The sequence below is a fragment of the Siniperca chuatsi genome, linkage group LG13 (genome assembly GCF_020085105.1).
Source record: "Siniperca chuatsi isolate FFG_IHB_CAS linkage group LG13, ASM2008510v1, whole genome shotgun sequence".
NCBI classification, from domain to species: domain Eukaryota; kingdom Metazoa; phylum Chordata; class Actinopteri; order Centrarchiformes; family Sinipercidae; genus Siniperca; species Siniperca chuatsi.
In genome coordinates, this window is record NC_058054.1 from 11,547,849 (window position 1) to 11,568,780 (window position 20,932).

Here is a 20,932-nt window from a genome sequence, read left to right on the forward strand (position 1 = left end):
TCCAATGCTGAAAAATATATCAGGTTAATGTGCGTCAGTTTGTGTTAATATGAACAAACACAACTTTATTTAGGTTTAGACACCATGTGAGCACAATGTAAACTAAATTAATGAAAGTCTTAGAACTAGATTTTGACATGGGGCCACAGGACTGCATAAATGCTTAGATAACAATGCAGGACCGACCTGACATAATAATTCAGTGGTGAAAATGAAGTAATTTCCAATCAAATCAAAATACCACAAACTGACAGACAGCAAACCTCAGGCTTTGGGGACAGCCGGGGGTCTGGGGCCACAGGGCCGAGCAGTTGCCTGCTTTGACAAGTTGCTCCCTGCCATCTCTCAGCAATGTTTGTCCAACAATGTGGGATTTAACCTCATTTTACAAAGATGCTATTTTCCCTGCCTAGAAATCAACTGTCTTGTGATAAACTGATGTGTACATAATTGCAATCACACCCCTGACTTTGACTAAGGGAAATAATATTGTTAGCTACTACCAGAGGAAGACATTTAACGCAGTTTATTACATCCATGTTCCAACAACTGATTCATACACCCTCAGCCAGAGAACATGGAACTAATCAGTAACATCGGCGCACGATCTGAATAAAATGAAAACCTGCCCAGTGACTCTTGATAGGCATGACCAGGTCTTCTAATTTATAGACCTGCTGAATGGAGACTGTCAATAGCTGTGTCAGATCAGATGTTACTAACCTATCTGTCCAGCTGAGAATTATTAGTGAGCCTATCAATACCAAGTATAGTCATGACAACTAAAGTTAGTCTGAAAAAAGATGGTAATGATCATCACTCATTCAAAATATAATGGAAATGTTCACTTTAAACATGTTTGATCATACACAGTATGTGTATAAAGAAATTAAATTAAATTCCTATATAATGGGACACTTGCAGCCATGCCTAAATGTTGCAGATGTCATACAGAAATAAAGAGAAATAGCTTGTAATATAAGCTATCCTCCAAGCCACCACACATTAGTCCTGTCTTCATCTGCAGAAGAGGTCACAAAATAGACAAAACATGTTAAATTAGTCTAAATTAAATTAAATGTAAAAAAAAAAATAGACGTTGGCATACTAATGTGCTTTGTAGAGACTACATAGCATTTCTTTACCACTAGAGGTCTCTATTGAACCTCAAATCTGCACTATGCTGCATGTTTCCTACATTCTGCAGTACATGAAAGAGCATATAGTACCTGATGTTTATAAAGCCCCTGGGTGGATGTACATCATAATATCAGTCCTAAGTATATATGTACCTTGAAACCCCTGGCAGTGTGTTTTATTTATGAAATACTGTAACTGAGAGGCACTGATGATATGTGATATAGACTAATGATTTTAATCACTGATCCTCTGAGGTTATGTTAATGATAGACAGACACAGTAGTCCTGGTGATTAATCTTTAGGTAATTTTTTTTTTGTGTTATATATTCATTTTAATTCACTTGTGCTCCAAAAAAAAACCACCCAAAGAAGTTTTATTCTTTCACTTGAGTACTTTTTGTACAGGGAAAGTGTTGCCAACATTCAAAACCAGAATGCTATATGCAGTATATCTACATTTAACATTTAGCTTGGGATAACAACACCATACCCTGCAGATCTATGCTCTGATGCCTTTCTGTAGACAGCCTGGGCAACAATAAAGTGTAGGAACTGCAGGTTCTTTGGCCCTGGTTAATCTGAACAGCCCATCAGTCCCTGCAGCGCCGCAGCAAAGACTCCTGCCCTCGGTGAGAAACACTGAGCTTCCTGTGTTTGTGTGAAGTTTCCTACTCATGAAGTACTTCAGCACCTCATTGTGAGGCTCCATGCACATGACTCTGCTATTACTTCACAATGATTAAAGACAAACATGCCAACATGCGACATCAATTTTCCCTCACTGCCCCTAAGAAACACAATATTGTAGTCTCTTCATGGATATAGCATTGTGCAGTAGTGCATAATTTGGAAGAAAAATGGGACTAAGGTGAGAGGATAGGTTATGGAATGAAGAGGGAAAAGATCAGAGAAATCATGGAATTTAGCTCTCACTGGGAGAAACTCCCTGTTAGTGACGTACGATTTTGTTTCTGAGTAATTCTACGCCTGGGAAAGGTTTCACCCTTTTGTTTTTTTGTACCAATAACATTTTGAGCCATTGCAGGGTAAAGCAATTAAAATGCCTGCCAAGCTATTTCAGGGGTGCTAATGTCGCTGCTTGCCTTAGTTGGTCTTGCTGGGACACACTCCTTACATGCATGTCACACACACACACAAATATTGGGCCAGGAAAGCATGACAGCATCACTTATAGAGTGCCTTAGCGCCTACTGAACCAAAGCATATTATATACCAGTGGAGAATCAAATCTATCAACATTAGCAGCTGAGGTCAGATTATGTCAGATTATGTGTGTGTTGATGAAGAATTTAGATAAGAGCAAGTGTGTGAGGCCAGCGCTGAGCTCTCACACAGGGACAGCTTGTCTAAATGGGACCGGGGTCTTATCAGAGGAATCAAAAGAGCTCCCTGAAGTTCACCTCAGTTTAATCGCAGGCTTTTGGATGACACTTATATAGCCCAGTGATGTACTCAGTGGAAAGGACTATTCACTTACATAAGAGTGAAAACTGTGGGTGATAAGTTCAGTGACATACATCTTTTTATTCTATCCAGGGAGTGTTGATGAGTCAACAGTTCATCAAGTCTCTGAGGAAGATTATGAGGAAATAATCGGCACTGATCTTTAGGAAATACACTTAATTGCTTTCTTGCCGAGAGTTACATGAGAAGAAGAAGACACCACTTCTATGTCTGTAGAGTAAATATGTAGCTGGAGCCAGCAGCAGGTTAGCTTAGCTAGCCTGTTTGTGCCTGACACAAACAGATATGCTTACCCTGGTTGAGTGTTAGTGCTCTGTGGTCAAGAGGGCAGGGCTGCTTGTGGTCGGATCCACGGTTAGGGGAGGAGGGGGAGCAGGAGGGGACAGGAGGCGTGGAGAGGTGGTGGGGTCTGCAGTTGTGGCCTGGGATTGATGACTCTGTTATAGGTCGTGGAGAAAGAGCCCACCCGCGTGCCACAGCCCCCCAACATCAAACATGCCGTATTATGTTGATCTATGGAGATGGCTGGGCAGCACTTTCAACTGAGTCAGGCCAGGTCCATCAAAGGATTTATCTCTTCACAAGATTAAAGGGGGCCAAGGCGTCTGCCAAACAAAGGCTAACTTTGAGGGTCAGCCCAGGTCCTGAACTGAGAGATTTACACTGAAACAACCTTCGGATCATAGTAAGACCCAGGAGAAGGCATTTCAGGCTCTGTGACATCTGCCTTAAATCTGACAGCCAGTAAGCAGTTAGCTAGCTGATACTCATATCATGATTGCTAAATTGTCCATATGATTTTATTGTAGATATATCCATATGTATGCATTGATATAAATGTTCAGCAGTATCATCTAACGCTATAAACACATTAGCACATAGTTTGTGTCAGACCGTGAGGCAGGCAGGGTTAAAGTTATTCAAAACCTCCTTTATATTTCTGACATGTTCCTGGCATCTTTCAGGATTCCACAGTAATGACGAAATCAGTTTTTGGGAACATTAGGTCAGTTATTTTTTTCATATTTCCTTTTAAATAGTAAGATGGTACACTATAGTTAATCTTGCACGTGAAAATCTGAACCGCTTGTGTTTCATGTCACATCCAGTGACTTGTTCCTGTTGCTTTGACCTATGCACTCCTTCCTATTAGTCATTTTGTAATGTTTTTAGTCTAGGAATGTAGGCCTGTTTCACTGTTGCACTTATTGTAAGATGCTTTGGATAATTTAACAGCTAAATGCTAAAAACAAATGTAATTGCGTAGAATTTCGTGTGGATTACAATGTGAACGTCAATTTTAAAGCATGTGTCTCATTTTACTGTAAATGGTCTTCCTCATCTTTCTTTTGTTCTTATGCAGTTTGCACATTAGCCAAATGCAGACATGAAAAACAATTTGGCTGCAAGAATTTCCTACTTGTTTTTCTTTTAGGCGAGTTTGCTCCTTTTAAGAGTATTAAAAGCCATAGCCAGTGTTTTTGGTAACATACTTTGCTGTTTTCGTTCTGTCTCACAATGAAAACACTCGTTTATATTCATTTGGAATTGAGTGGGTGAGAGACATAAAGTGAACTGGTGGCAAGATACGATCGGTTGCTGTGACTGGGACGACGTGTGCTCTCACACATGAACGTGGAGGGTTTTAAACAAGCTTTTTAAAAGACCCGAACTTGGGCAAGAAAGCCTTAAATCAGTATAAAACATTTGCAGGAATGTACCTTCACATACCTTGCAATTCATTTCACATGGGAATATTTATCAAATCTGTGGTTGAGAGTGTTGGGTGACATTAATGGAAGAGTGAGATGCAGGGAATAAAATACTTTTATTTGATGTCTTCTGTTCTTCTAAAGCAGTCAATCCATAATAACTATAAAGTAGAAGAGAAATGTGACCTGCTGACTTTTTTTTACACCTCATCATTAATAAAGCTACTACGTGTTTTGATTGGCAGCCTGCTAGCCATTGTCTAGTTCATAAATAACAGTGAGCATGATGAAAGACTGCAGCAGAGCTTTTTGCTACACGCTAAAAGCAGCAGTATTGGAGAAATAAACATTAGAAAGCAGATTCTGAACTGTAAATGTATTTATGCAACAAGCAAATATCACAGTCTTTATTCTTTGAGTGTGTGTAGGTGTGTGTGTGTGTGTGTGTCTTGTCTGTCTGTTGACCTATCTGTGTATGCACATATCAGTATTAGCACAGTGTTGCTACGTGCTGCAACGGCAAGCCTCGCCCATAGTAGGAGGAGAGTACAGGGCAGGGTCAACACTGTGTGAGCCAGAAGAGACGCTGTGCCTGGCACCGCCACACACACACACACACACACACAAAACACACCCACACACACACACACTAGACAGGCAACCTTGGGAATCACAGTCAAAGCAGAACAGAATGTACATTGGGAGGTCGTCTCTCCTCCCCTTATTTCTCTCACTGCACCCTCCATCCTAACTACATGGTGAGGCTTAAAAAAGTTCCCTAAAATCTCAGAACTGAGGTGCAAATTGGAGGGTAAATTCAACACTTCCTCATTTATGTTACTTCCTATTTGCTTCACAGTAGTGTCAGTTAAATCCGCAACAATTTTTCACCCAGAAATGTGGCTCAAATAGCACTGGCTCCATTTTACTGTCATGTTTGTTTCTTAACATCAAGAGCATTTAAAGGTTGAAGAGCAGTACGCCATAATCAAGCCCTCGCCCTGCTGCTCCCTTCCTCCTTCAGTCACTGACGAACAGTTTTACCGTTGGAGGTCACATGGCTAAACTTTGCCTTGTAAACACCCATTGCATGGTTTTATCTTTGTGTTAAATGTCCAGCTTTAACAGTGCACCCAATGAGTAGCAGATGAGGGGAGTTGTGTGTGTAAGGTTTATAGGTGTGCATGTGTCAGGGTTGAGTGTGCTGTCATGTAGGGCTTGGAGGATCTATTGCAGGTCCTGGGACTTTAGAATTAGTATGGGGGGAATAGCGCTCTGTTTTACAGCCAAAATGTGAAACGTTACCCTTAAAGGTAACTGACCCACAGACCAAAGAACAATCGAAGCCAAAGAAGCTAAAATGATTTGAACTGTAAAATACAGTAAAATACAAAATTCTGAGAAGTTTATCCAAGTAATTTATACAGCTGTTCCTGCTGCATTAAAGGATACTTCTGGTTTATTTCAACTTGGGTCTTATTTCTGTTTTTGGCCATCATTCCTATTGGTAATAATAACATTGAACTCAACAAAGGAATTCTGAGATCTGGAAACGCAGTGGCATTGTTAAAAGAAGCCAGACTGGGAAAAGGAACACAATCATACAGGCTTTAAGAGTATCATTTATGTCCACACTGGACGATTCCACAGCTCACAATTTATATCCAACGTTCAGTGTCAATGCAGGACGTTGTGTGCTCTTTATGTAGCAACACGGTTGGCAAGTATGTGGAGGTCAGGATCTTGAGCAGCATGTGCAGCAAGTCTTCATGCAGGGGACCTGAGTTTGCATCCTATACCGTAACCACCATCTTTCCCTTTCCTCCTACTACAGTAGTTTCCATAAATGATGGTGTGTGCTGGTGGCCTTGTGGTTAAGACATGTACCATATATCTGCAATGTCCCTGGTTTGATTCTGTCTAGGGACCTTTGTTACATGTCATACCCTCTCTCTCCCTGTGTATCCTGTATATACTATCAACTATCAAATAAAGACAAAAATGCCAAAACACTGATTAAAAAAAAGCAAATGATGTTGTGTTACTGACAATAAAAAAGTGTTTCAGAGTACACAAATTTTAGTCCTGTCTCAACTGCAAGCTCACCACCTTGTCCTGACAGCTCAGAATTGTCAACCACTTCTTCCTGTTATGGATCCCTGTTGCTGTTGATGAGAAAGGGTTGAGGGAGAGAAGAGAAAACACAAGCAGCAGATTTCAGGCATTCTACAACGCATTAGGTCATGAGAATTGGAACTCGTGCTGTTTAAATGATGAAATGGCTCACCAAAGGGACCTCGACTGAGGTCCACACAATTGGTCACCAAGAGGTCATCTCCATCCGAGAGAGGAGAAGGAATGATAAAAAAAAACGCTCAGCTCCACACAATTATTAAATTTCTGCACCCCCACTCAACAGCAAATTAATTTGTTCTTGAGGGCTGTTTAGGGTCGAACATGAGCTTTGTCTTTGTGTGGGAATTCGAATGTGACAGACACGCAGAGAGCGTTGAGGGCCAGAGAACAGAGAGGTTGTAGCCAGACATCAGAGCTATTTTTGTTTGTAGAAATTCAGAAGTGGTCCTGTTACCCTGGAGGCAGCTCGTGTTTTCCATATAGCTCAGCGACTTGGCAGGCCTCTACAGGGGCAGTTTCACATTGAGCCCCCTCCCGTCCCTCCCTGCTTCAAGCTCCTCTCTCCCCCCTGCATCTCCCCCACCTTTCTCCTTTCCTCCCTCTATCATCCCACCATCCTCCTCTCACCCCCAGCAGGAAAACGCTCGTGGCCTGCAATGGAGACAGCCTGACTGCGCAGGCGGCCCGGCAGATGCACTGGAGATAAGTTTGTGTGCGTAAGCTGGGCCGCGACCCTTGGCGGCAGGACATTGACCAGATCCTGTCAGTGAGAGGGCCTAGCACCTCTTCTGCTCATTTGCTTGTATGCTGCCTCCCCCTCCCCATCCTACTGTCTCTATGCCTGGCTTCCCCAGCAGCCTAGCAAGGGCCAGAGGGGAGGACAGGCCCCCTGGAGCCAAGACTTTCCTCTGGGATCCAAGACTCCAGCCCTGGTCTCCCTGACACCTCCTGTATGCAGTAGAGGTGCCACAAACACACTTGCACACACAGTCAAAACTCCACCAAGCACACAATAGGTCCCCAAGATAACTTCCCCAGTCCCACGGAAAGATAATGGATAGGGGTGTGTGGCAGACTTTGTGACAGAGACGTCGAACCACTTATGAAAACACCATCCTTCATGCTACATCAGCACTTTTTGGTTTCTTTTGTCCGTGAAATTGTTTCAGAGGAAACACCTAGGCTGGAAATGTGAATGATTTGTCATGTGAAAGCGTAGCTGGTGGCACCAAGTGGTGACTATGAGAGAAAACTGCTTAAGTTTTTGTATAGTCAGGTTTTTTCCCAGCAGGAATAGTATACAACAGGATTTCTTCTTGTCTTAAGTCATCAATTCAGAGAGTCAGTGAAGCTGAGAGGAAAATTACCTCTGACAAAAAGACACAGTAAGATCATAAAGTACAGAAACAAGGTCTGGCTGAAAAAAATGCTTCAACAAGGATGATTGTTTCTATATACTATACGGTGCTCTAACTCCCACATCCCAGAATGCCAAGCAGCACCAATGACTTCCTGACTCCATCTAAGTGCCTGGCCCTAAAGGACCATGGGGAGAGATGAAAGAACTGGCACAACTTGAAATGCCATGGGGAAGTATTGACAATTGGGCTGCTTTGAAGTACTGATAATTGAGCTTTCACTAGTTTTTATCTCCTCCTGAGACTATATTTAAACCAGTGATCACTGGCCAGCGTCATTTAGATCTTGCCTGCAAACCAGGGGCCAGATCTCTGTAAACACAAATCAGGTATTCTACACTTTAAAGGGTCTGGGATTTGTTGGGACTCTGTAATTACTATTATAAAGAGTACGGTCTAGACTTGCTCTATAGGAAAAGTGCAATAAGATACCTTCTGTTATGAATTTGCACTATACATTGGTTTCTATTCATTTCTGTACCATGTAAAAAGCTGTTAGCACACTATCGAAACTTGCTTGATTTAATCACAAGTCTACATATAAGTTTTATTATTATTGAGAGGCAATTAAATGTAGACGTCCCAAAACAATGTGCGCTTTAACCGCAATACCAAGCAATGCTTACCTTGACAAAAAATAATGCAGACTTGATATTCCCTCTGACGTATTACACAACATGACCTAGCTCCAAGACTCTGCTAATTGATATTTGTATCATACAGAATTGAAATGAAACCACTGGCTGCCTGGAACTATGAGAAAAATACACCCAAAAAACTGTACATCATGCATTTGACAATAGTAAACATACATGTAAAGAATAATAAGAATAATTTGTACTTAAGGAGCTAAAACTTGCTATAGTTAGTGTTTAGTGCTAATTAGCAAATGTTAGCATGTTAACTCAAAGTACAGACTCATGGAGTCGCTAGCATTGCTGTGTAGACTCTATGACTGTAGAGTCTTGTTATAATAACAATGGATCAATCATCACAGCATGTAATGTATAAGGGATTCGCTTGTAGTGACGAACAGATAAATCACCAGACTTTGTAGTTTTCTTTAGCTCTGTGGAGCATTTTTCTGCTCATAGTTAATGTTTTTGTTCACTTTCACTGCTGTCATTAGCATCTTTTACCACCGTTTTCAGTGAAGAACTTATGATAAACCCACTGTACGCTACCTGCTCAGCACCAAATGGCAGCCAAAGTTAGCAACTAGCAGGTGAACATAGTGGAGAATTTAACAACTAAAGAGCCAGATATTTTCCTCGGGAGTTAGTCCAAGGCTAAAAGGAGAGTGAATATTGGACTTACATTCATCAGGTGGCCAGAAACCTGGTTCAAAATAAATTCTGATGTTGCTCCTTTTCGACTGGATGTGTAAGGCAACCGTTTGCTAACAAGTTCAGCAAATCAATTTTAGAAGGTAAGAATATGTCAATGATGTATTTACAGCTTGATGCTCTGCCCCCAAGTGGCCAAAAAAATCAACTAATGCACTTTTAAATTACAAAACCAGATGGGGATTTAATGCTTGTTTTTGACCTCCACCTAGATTTAGTCAGTTATCAACTGGTTATAATGCAGAAAACAAGAGAAATCATACTGTTTTTGTTTGCTATTCTAATCTTGTTTTAAATTGCAGTCATTAATCTGTCCCTGCCTGTTACAATGGCTAAAGGTGCTTGTGACTCAAATCACAGTATGCTAGAAGGAACATAAATCCATACTGCCCTGAATCATAACCTACCACTTGAATTTCTTTCTCACCAGACAAGCGACTCCTCCACACTAAGCAATATGAAGCTGAACCTAGCTACTCATAGCTGGGAGGTTAAACCTAGTTTGTCATCAGATTCCAGTGGGAGGGAGAGATGAAGACGTGCAAAGAGCAATCAGGCCTGTTCACAGGCCGGATCTGACTCCTACTGACACCTCTTCTAGGAAATCTCATCAGCAATTCCCGTTGAAACCAGAGGCTTCAAGTCTTTCAATACTCTTACTCCTCTTATTGCTTAGTTTTCCAGAGAAAAATTATTGTGTATTACCTAAGACCCACACTTTATAGGGAAAAAAATTAAGTTGTTTCTAGTTTAACATAGGTGATCAACCTATTTTAAGGCACATTTCATATTACAACATCTTATCATCCAGGTGGTCCTGGACTTCGTGTTCTTTGTCTCTAGCTCAGTGATGGCAGACAACAAAAGAAAAGAAATTGGAAACAGACCCTTCTTGCTCACACATCACAGACTTCTGCATAAAACTGCATATTTTCCAGAAATTAATAAGAATTGTTAAAGAACAAAACAGACAGTCTGCGCAAGCCAGTGGGGATTTATTTAATGTTTGTACAACACTTCACATTGACATCAAGAAAACCTCCCAGCCAGCTGAAGGTATAGGTGTAGATTTTTCTGACTCAGAGAGATGCACCTGTCCACCACCAGCTGACAAATTACATCCAACAAGCAAGGGTTTAAAGGAGAAGCTCACCCAAAAACAAAAAAAGTTAACTATTGTCCACTGACTGGTGTCAGTCAAAACGTATAGTGAAGTTTGTCAGAAGTAGCTGCATGTTATGCCAAAATCACAACAAATGTGACAGTTGCTTGTTTTATCCCATGAAGTATGTCATAGCGGAAAACAAGCGACACAGAATCTGGGATGTCTCACGACGTCCTGACAAAAAGACTAATGTGTCCATTTTTTTGCCTTCTCTCGCCTAGTTTGAACTTTTATGATGATGACAACAAAGTGGGTGTGACGTCACCCTCTGCACACTGTATATATGCTGCACACAGACACACTCACCCTCTTTGTACCAGCTTATGTATCTTGTGGAAGTTGTGAAAGACAGCAAGTTATGATCGGTCATGATTAGGTGATCATGTGTATGATCGCCTAATCTGACCCATTGACCACCTCGAAAGACAAAAATGTTGTTTAGTCTGATCCCAGAATTAGAAATCTCCAAACAACTGAAGTCAACAGGGATTTGTGAGCCAGAAAATGACACCAAACAGGGCGTGCAGCACATTCCCAGTGTTCCAGCTGTGTTATGAAGCCTAATGGTCCCACTGTGAATTCAAAAGTCCTATATTTAAAGAAATATTTTGTCTCTCTATGTAAAATGACACTTCAGACTCATATTGCAAAAGTTACATTTTTGGTGAGTTATTTCTTTAACAAACATCAGCATCACACCCACTGCATGTCAACGAGAAAGAGTTACTGCAGGTCGTAGAGGCACCTTAAGGGGACCATGTGGGACTAACAAAGTCAGCGACAGTGCTCATCAGGTGTTGTGCTGTAAAAGAACAATGTAATGACAGACATAATGTTGTGTACAGTCATACTCCCTGTTGTCTTGCTATGAATTTCCTGTTGCATTGCACAACATGTGAGAGGCTGTGAGCCAGGGTAATTATTGTCATAACATGATTCACCCTCAAATTCTTAAGTGCACTGGTGGTGTTGTGTTTAAAAAGAATGGTGTAAAAATGAAGATATTTCATTTGTGGGTTTTTTTTCTTAATGTCATTATGGGAGTGCAGTAAAAGCATTTCACACTCTGATGTCAAGACCAAATTGCGTCATACTCCAGTTTCGTTTTGAATGAACGAAGGGCCCTGTGTTGTAGTTAAAGTAAAGGTTTGTACTTTACTATGCATGTAGTTACTTTACAGAAATAGATTTTACCTTCAAAACACATGATTATTGTAATATGATGATATATTATATTATTATAATATTATTATATTATATAGAATTGTTATAGATTTAAATGACCATACCAGTGGGGCTGTATGCGTTAGCATACTGTATTTACCAGATATCAAATATACCTTATGTCATAGCTAAGCATTTTATAAACCATGTTGTTGTATTTTAGATTTTGGATTTGTTTTCCAAACCACTCTCAGCAACTATTTGTGCAGGACAAAAATCCATTACTTCTGAAACTTTAACTTTAATTAATTTGTCCAAGTGACACTATTCGTACATGATGATACAGTTTAAGTGCAGATTGATTTGAAAAGTCTGCACTGCATTACCACGCAATGTAAAAGTAGCTGACGGCAGTTAATGCAGACTTGATGTTTACTGTGATGGTTTATATATAACTTAGGGGGTAAATGTCAAAATTTTTATTTTGTACAGAAAAGAATAGGAACCAACCACTGCCTGTAACAGAAAAATTACATAACAAATATATAACACATAACATTTAAAGATATGCGGCAGAAATGTTAAGGAGCTAAAACCTGAAAAAAATGCTGGTGTGGTTCTTTAACTACCCAGCTATATAAATCCCAATTAGAGTTACCTCAACCAACATCAAACATACTTAAGTCAAATTGTGAATGCAGGACTTGTAATGGAGTATTTTCACATTTTGGTGTTACTTTACTTAAGTAAAGGATCTGAATACTGGTGGTCTGCATCAAGAAGAGCATTGATTAGCTATTAATCTTCTTTAAGCAGTCCCTTTTGGGGATAAGCATTCACTGTCCATTCATTGTGTGTTGCAGACATCTTCCCATGACATGATATCTACTGTACTCTTTGGTTTGTTTTCTGCTGTCACAAAAATGAATGGTGCATTTTATGAGAAATTATTACGCCATAACTCATGTACTTCAGTTTCAATTAGCATGTGAATGACCATGTTCTTGAGGGAGTGTCTTGTTACAATTAACGTTTAAACAGTGCCATTCCTGAGCACGGTGCTCAGCGATCGAGGGAATATGTTTTCTGTTCTTAGGAGCCTGTCTTTCAGCGCAGGCAAGTTTTTGCAACAAAGCTAAAAGACTGGCTATTACAAAATGTTGGGTTACTTCCCAGATTAGAAGATCAATGATGTTAAAGTTTTCCTCTCCTGACTCTTCTGAGTCAGACAGAGGAACATTTGTGTGACAGATGTGGCATATTTGTAGTGATTAGCTGAGCTGTCCTAGGTTTCACTGAAATACATCTTTGTTTAATTTGGATAAAAGGTGACTATAAATGATCATTAACCTCGAAACATGTAAAACTATAATGCACCACAACTTTGCAGCTTCAGTACAAAACTATACCTGATGTATGTTTTGAAATATTTAATACATTTTTTTTTCTCATAAAGGTTGTGAGTTTGTGATGACTAACAATATGTTAGTTAGGTGAGGTGTGGCCAAGTATGTCATTTTTTGTGTGTGTTTAGTAAAAATGTTTCCACATTTTGTTTATGATTTAATTTACACTTAATTTGACATAGTAGAGAAATATCATTAATGCAACATCAATATTCATATACAACCATATGAAACTGTTATCTAGGGTGAATAAATAAGTACATATGCCTTTAGAATTCATGGTTCACAGTCTATTAAAAGAGAAAAGGGAAGAATGAAAGACACAGCAAAGGAAAAAGCATGCAGGAAAAACCATAACTCCCAAACCAAAAGGATATAGACATTAAATGATCTGAGTCAAATAAATAAAAAAACAAATCACCTTGCATGTCCCATATTAATATTATCAAAGAATTGGTTCCAGACCTAAACGTTCCTGCCATTAACACCTTTAAGCTCAGCTACATACATTTATGTGAGGCAATGTCTGCCATTAAGATCATCCACTCTTGCAATTACTTCCCTCTGCCGTGCTTAAAATATCCTTTATCTTGCCACTTATTTTACATCCAACTATAGGTAACTCCAGGTCAAAAGTGAAAACAAAGAGAGAATACACAGAATACACAGTCCTGGCAGCCACCAGCCTATCAGTCAAAACAATATATCAAGAAAGTCGACTGACATCAACATCCGCTGACTAAATGTGGGGTAGGTAAAATATTGTTCTCTGCTGTTTACCTCACACACTGGCTGCCCTTTAATCTCTAATCCCTCTCTTATCCCTCAGACAACACAGGCCAGCGGACCCATTGTATGGAATTCCACGTCGCTCTCTCAAGGTGTGTGATTAACCCCTACTGTACATAAGAGCAAACACTACATCAAAGGCAGCCATAGAGGGTGTCTGCAGGTGACAGGTCATCGGGAGGTGAGAGGTCAGTTGCAAGCTGGCATAGCAGCCAGTCTGAGAATGGATGAAGAAAACAATCAAAGAAGAAAGCTGGTTGGCTGAGTGGAAGACCAGGGTGAGAGTTTTTACTATTGAATCCCCACTCCTCCACCTTGGCTGAAATTAAACCATTACCCTTTAAAACCAAATAGTCCCAATGTGCCTGATGACAAATGACCCAACAAACACTGCTGCTACTCAATATGCGATAAAGTAGACAAGACATATTCATCAAAAGATTGGCTGAGTAATCTGTGGGTCTGAAATAGGCAGTGATGTTGAGACTCTGTTCTTGTAACTTATTTGTCTAATTGTATGTAATTGTTGTTGTATGTAAAACCATATCCAATATCAATATGAATTGCCTGTGATGTTAAAAACACAAGAATGCACAGACTAACATGACATGTGTTTTGTCTTCCCATAACTCTCTTGCATGTTTCACACAATTCCAGAAATGGATTTACTTCTTAGTCTTTGCTTGGTTAAACAGCTTATCACTACGTTTTCCTTTAATTTGCGTGCCCCATTTTAGGCTTGTGTTTTGTGCAATAAGGAATTATTGGCTTGTTTACAACCTGTCTTTTGTTTCTTGACCCTAGACTCTTTTGTAGTGATGTCACTGTGTTCCCAAGTTTCAGCATTTTTGGAGAGTGCAATATTGAAATAATCGATGGAAAACTGTGAAAATAAGACCCCAGTTGTAATAAAACAGAATTATCCTCGAATCCTTGAAACTCTGAAATGGCGTAGGGTGCTCTGTTAGCCATGTCAGTACAGTGTTAATGCACTCACTGTACTCCATGACAACCGAGCAAACCACTTCCACTTAAGAAAACCATGAGATGTGGTTGAAAAAAAGGTAGTAAATGAACCTTAAGTTAAGATTTTTTTGTCAGACATGATGTTTTTTTGTATGCTTACTCAAACATGCGTCATTTAGTGCGTCATTATTATAACTATTCTTATAACTCAACAAAGTCAGAATTTCCAAACATACTGCATTGTATGCAATGGTATGTTAATATGTTATACGTCTCTTTAGAAAATTACTTTAATGTAATAACTGGTACCTTAAACTGAAGGTAGAATAAAGTCATATTTCCCTAAATGTATTCCTAACAAGCACATACAGATGCAGGTATTTTTAAATTCATATTAGGGTGATCAATCTGTTTAGCAGGTGTTGGCACCCATGTGGAGTCAGGTTGTGAAGTGATGTTACGCTCTATAAACAGAGTCAGCACAAACACACACAAACACACTCACACCTCTTCCCACCAACAGAGTTCACCACAAGACCACACAAACTGTATTTACACCTTGCATTGCTTTGCATAAACACTGCTGCTATTAATTGAGCTCACGCTGTTTGTGTCCTATTTTGTGTTGCTAGTGTGGGTTTTGGAGAACAAAGATATTTCAGATCCCTCCTTTCCCTCCTTCTCCCCCCCTCCTGTTGCACTAATTGAGTGATTCAGAACAGGGCTCAGACACGCCGCCCCTGCGACTCTATCTGACTGGGATATTATTGGAGTGGCTGTCAGACGAGGGTCCAGAGCGGCTTGAGAGGAATGCAGCCTACAACTGTGGGCCAGCAACAGACCCTCTACTGCAACTGCAGACCCTCAATTCCTCCCCCCCATTCCCCCTAACTACCTCAGGCCAATCAGTCAACAGGACCCTAGGGGCCATTTTCAAAAACAATCACTCTCTCTAAGTAGTCAAGAGGTGCCAGGGCTAATTATAAACAAACTATTGATGTTCTAGCAAAGGATTGTGCTAGACTGTGCCAGCGCAGTAAATGTTTGTGTGTGCATGTGTGTTAGGGTCACAGGAAGGTTCTGCTTGACAGAGCATTCAATTGGCCATTAACAGACCTCACCCGAAGTGAACACTCCATGAAGACAGCCATGGACTCCTAATGACAAGTGCTTGGGTTTCTCTAAAACAAATAGCAAGAAACTGTAAATAGGAAGAAAGTAATTGCCCAAGTCCTGATCTTGATCCATTTTTGTCAGTGTTCAGTAAACTCAGAGCAAAGAATTTAAATGCACTCTAGACTAAGGTCATTGAGGAATGAGTGCAAGTCTGTGTCATATTCTCCAAGTAACTGAGAAAATACTGTAATTTTATGCATAAAATAAACCTTTTCAAATGCCAGGGACAGCTATCCTTAAATATAATAAGATATATATATAATTTTAATTATATAAAATATCCAGAGGTAACCAAGAAAAATGGTGCATTATATGAATATTTGCTTTCTAACAAGACTAAGAGTCTACAGCCATGCTAGCAGTTCTGAGAAGCTGTACTGAGGCTGAGTCCGTACTGCAGCAGCCTGGGCCCTTTGCTGCATGTCACCCGCCCCCCCTTCTGTTTATCCTCAGCTGTTCCTATCCAATAAAGGCAGTAAAAGCTCGAAAAAATTATCTTAAACAAATAAAAAATATAAAAAAGACCAACCAAAAGCTCAGTCGCAGGTCATTAACTTCAGAGCGACAACCAATGAATCTGGTTTCACCGCAGAGTGCTGCTCACTTTAAAATAATGCATTTAGGTCTAAATCATACGATAAGGGTGCATGCTGCTGGTCTGTGCTGTGTGACGGAGACAGAGAGCAGAGTGACAGACGCTCTGCAGAGCCAAAGAGTTCCATCCTCCTCCGGTTAAAACAACAGCCTTTTACTTGGAGCTATCGCACTATGACACATGGTCTGATCCAAGAGAGCCATATTTATTTTGGTATGGGCTACATTTCTTTCCTTTAAGTAATGAATTAAGAAAACACAGGGCCTGGCGCTGGGATGTGGAGATGTGTGGGAGAGAGCTGCAAACCAGAAAGGAATGGAGTTGGGCATAAGATATCCAAGGATAGGAGAATTCCCCTCATCCTTTCATCCTCTCATCCTTTCATTTCTTGACCCCACAACCCTTCTCTCTGCTGAAGTCATGTTTTCAGTCCTCTGTCCCAGAGAGACGGCCAAACTTGGGAGGACTGGATAAAGTGGGAGACGGAGAGTAGTGGAGTTCGAGGGAGTATGGGGATGTCTTGAGAGCAGTCTAAAACATTTAATGGCAGAGAGAAGACAGCAACTGTGTGTCTCTACACAATAAATTAATCTACATGGGCTTGTGTGTGTGAGACGTTATAAATGTTTAGGATATCAGTAAAGGTTGGTAACAGGTCAGCCAAAGAAATTTGGGTACAGCTCCTTCCCCTGCACACCCTCTACAGAGCACCTTCTGCAAAAGGGTTAAATAAATGTTAGTGATGTGATAACCAGCCTGTTTATTGAGGGGCCTCCAGCAGGACAGCTAGTGGGCCGGCTTGGGTTTCCTCTTTGATGATGTCATACCACCAGGCCACCATATCAGGCATCCCTTTCTTTCCATCTGGTCTTATACATTACTTCAGAATTGGAAAGAATCATGTTAAATGAATGAAATAGTGTGACATTGGCAGCCACGGAAAGGACACAATTTAAGAGTTTTTACTTGTATGGCATTACATCAGTGGTAATGCAAGAAATTAAAAATGCAAATATTCTTCAGCGTAAGTGTCAGTTATTACAGCTGAGACCTGCGCGGTGTCCAGCTTTGCAGAAATGCATTGTGACAGTCAATGTAGAAGAAATTCAGCACTTGACTTACTCTGAATTCAAGGCCAGGATTCTATTATTCCTGCCAAATTAGTCATGAGCCAACAGGCATGTTTCCTCTGTGTTTAAATTAACAAAAAAGTGTGTTTTCTTTTTTTTCAGACTCTGAAGAATGACAGGAATTCAGCCACTTGAGGAACAATGTGAAACCAACATGTTTTAGCTGCAATATCTTTTGTCCATGTTACATTGCATTACAATTGCCACCTTTGGGCTCACTGAAAGCAGTTGTACACTGCAGCTCTGTGGAGTCCCGAAATACGAAATAAAAAATAAAAATAAAAAGTGTGCTTAACATATGGCACTTAGTTTGTAGTGCTCAAAGCGCCAAGACATTGGAAAAACTCAACAACAATGTCGCTTTCAAAAAATAATGACCCGGCTACTCAAGCTAATCCACAGATTTGTTGTGAGCAGTTTCATGTAGGAACTATTTTCTTTCTACCGATAGTTCCTAGGGTCATGATTTGGATTCAACTTTAGGTCCCAGTTTCACAAAATGAAAAAGCAGCCCTTGAGCAAGGCCCTTAACCCCAACTACTCCAGTGGAGCTGCTCAGTGGCCAGTAGATCAGACTGTGTTGTGCTGGGCGGCTTCCAGGTGTGAATGTGTGTAACTGTGCGAATGTGATCAGGGTGTTCCTGCAAAATAGAAGCTTCCTCTCAGTGAAACTTCCCTGAATAAATAAAGGTTTTAAAAAAACGATACAGATGGCAGCAATAGGCAACTATGCACATTTGATCAACTTGGTGTTGAATTTTACAGATTTTCACTTAAGTGAATGTGACATCAAAATGTAAATATGTACTTGTGTGCTGGTACTTGTAATTTATTAGGACACAACACCATACAGTACACCGTAATAATGTTGTAAAGAGAAAAGCTTTAAAATTAAAATTTACCTTCTCTGTCACTCACCGTCATTGTGTTCAAACCTTAGTGCCTGTATTTCAAAAATATAATTGAAAAAGTGTCATAGAGAAGTGTTTATCCTCAACAAATACCTTACTTTCAGACATGACACCAAAGCAAAATAAATAATTAAATTAAATGCTGATATACTAAAGTAATGTCCATATTAAGAATCTGCGGTAGTGGGGTGAAACTGTTACATCAGCGATATATACTGGATTTAATACTCTGTTTTAGAGTACACACTCAAGTTACAGTAGATTCACCTACAACCTGATATGGCTAATGAAAGAATTCCACTTCCCATTGTGCTCTCTTCTTAAATTAGGCTAGACTCCAGATTTTTCTAAATTCCCCCCTTCAAAATGTTCCAGCCCTGGTTTTGCGCCCACATACATCTTCACTTTCTCCTCCTTTTTCCTGTTTCCCAGTAAAAAACACAGAGGGTGAGTCCTGGAGGTGAGTTTCAGTTCAAAGTTGAAAAGGGCACCATGCACTGAAAAACACTGGCAGGTGTTCAACAAGTGTGGTGCATTTATGATAACAATCAGGTTGACTTGGTGCTCTTGAACACTAGCTGTGGATTTAGTGTACCTGAAAGAAGGGAAAAAAAGGCAGAGAGCGATATGAAGTGTGTCTGCTGTCAAGGTCAGTTTGTAAGTTTGTGTCCAGACGCCTTTACTCAGCTTACGTGGCAATAGCAAAGCCATACAGTGAAGTTGTAGCTGACAGCACAATATCTGTGTGTGGACTGTGGCCAGCCAGTTGAATTGTGCCATGTAAGTGAAAGCTTGACCTCATAACTGCTTAGTGTTAATACTGCAGGAATTCACTGGAATCTTGTTTTCATAAATGAGGACAGGAAAGGGTAACAGCGGAGGCATAAATCAGGGAATTTTTTTCCTCTCTCAGAATAAGTGACCGCATGAGTGTAATAATAAACATCTCAGGCAGAGATTGATGTTGGATGGGCCTGACTGAGGGCACGTAGTTGTTAATCCATGCGCAGGCTGTGCCCACGTCAGGCAACAACTCTCCGCACAATTCCCACATTATTCGGGGGCGAAGCAGGAAGAAATGACAGACATAATTTCCCTGTGATCAAACATTGTTGATCCGTACATTAACACGACCGATGCAATCTGTTCTGGGCACAAAATAATTGAATGTGCTGAAATTGGAAACTATTTTGAGGTATTTCCTCTCTTTAGAGCAGCAGGGCAGATTGGCTTAATTAAGGAGGGAAAAACAGGAAGTTTTAAAGTCATGTCTATAATTAATTGGTCGCCTCAGCCAAAGGGTCTGCCTGGTCAGGGGAGCATAAGGAAGCAGCTCTGTTGTTGTGCTCAGTCACTGGGTTCACGTAAGTCTTAATACAGTCTATGGTGGATGTTTTTAAAAGGAAAACTACAGTTTATTATTACTTGGATTTTATTTTTGTAGCTCCAGCCATCAGTTATATCAGTTATAAGTAATCTTAGAACGTAGCAACATTGTTAAAGTGAGTCCAAAAGGGCAACAATTCAGACGATCATGTTTACGATCAAGTTTTGCCAAATCAGCTACCACTTTTTTTGGAGGTAAAACTGATAAACTGATAATAGTGAGCGTGCCTTTAATGTCGGTCATCGCCCCTCATTGCACAGGAAAACCGTGAGTGTGCACATGGAGTCTCGATGGACCACTACAACCTGCAAGGCGAATGTCTAATGACTGATGAAAAAATGCAAAGGCGTTAGTGGGCTAGTTTTCAGTAGCCTTGCTAGCTTGTCTACGTGTAAGATGTTAATCAGTGAAGAAACATGTAACTGTCCCTGAAAAATCAACCTGCTGCGATTCTTTATTTTTTTGCATCTATTTATTTTTGACAAAACAGCAACTTAACCACTGTGATTCCAATGTAATCAATCCAATGTCAACTAAAGGCTTGTAGCAGGCCAACCTCCCTCCAAAATATACTCATGAATATTAAGCAAACATAACTTCAATCAGATTTTGAAGACTTTCATGTATTACAGTTGTATTTTTGCTGAATTTTCCCTTAAATTCTTTAATCTCTAGGTCTGTTGCCCAGCAAAAGACTTCCACCAACTCTATTCAGAGTGTCTGGCTACAAAAACACCAGATAATGAAGAGGAAACAGCTCAGCGCTATTGTAGTAGAAAGACAAAACACTACATTTTCAAATATCAATTTGAAATATATTTGTTATAACACAAAAAACACATAAAACAACATTGACAAACCCACAGCAAGTGTAATCTATAAGATAACACTGTATTAATAGCTTGCACAGCAGGTAGTAAACATGCTAGCTCGCTAGCAGTAGTGCTAGCATGGCTACCCCCGTGAGTTACGTGACATTTGCCATGCAGTTCATAGCATCCCTCA

At 40.2% G+C, this 20,932-nt stretch overlaps 1 long non-coding RNA gene across 1 annotated transcript; it reads left to right on the plus strand.

The window, feature by feature from the left end:
- Positions 1-13,631: 13,631 nt before the first annotated feature.
- On the plus strand, positions 13,632-18,333 carry LOC122887144. Its single transcript, XR_006380482.1, has 3 exons — positions 13,632-13,723; positions 13,803-14,040; positions 17,732-18,333. It is a non-coding gene; the product is annotated as an uncharacterized LOC122887144 (long non-coding RNA).
- The last annotated feature ends 2,599 nt before the right edge of the window (positions 18,334-20,932 follow it).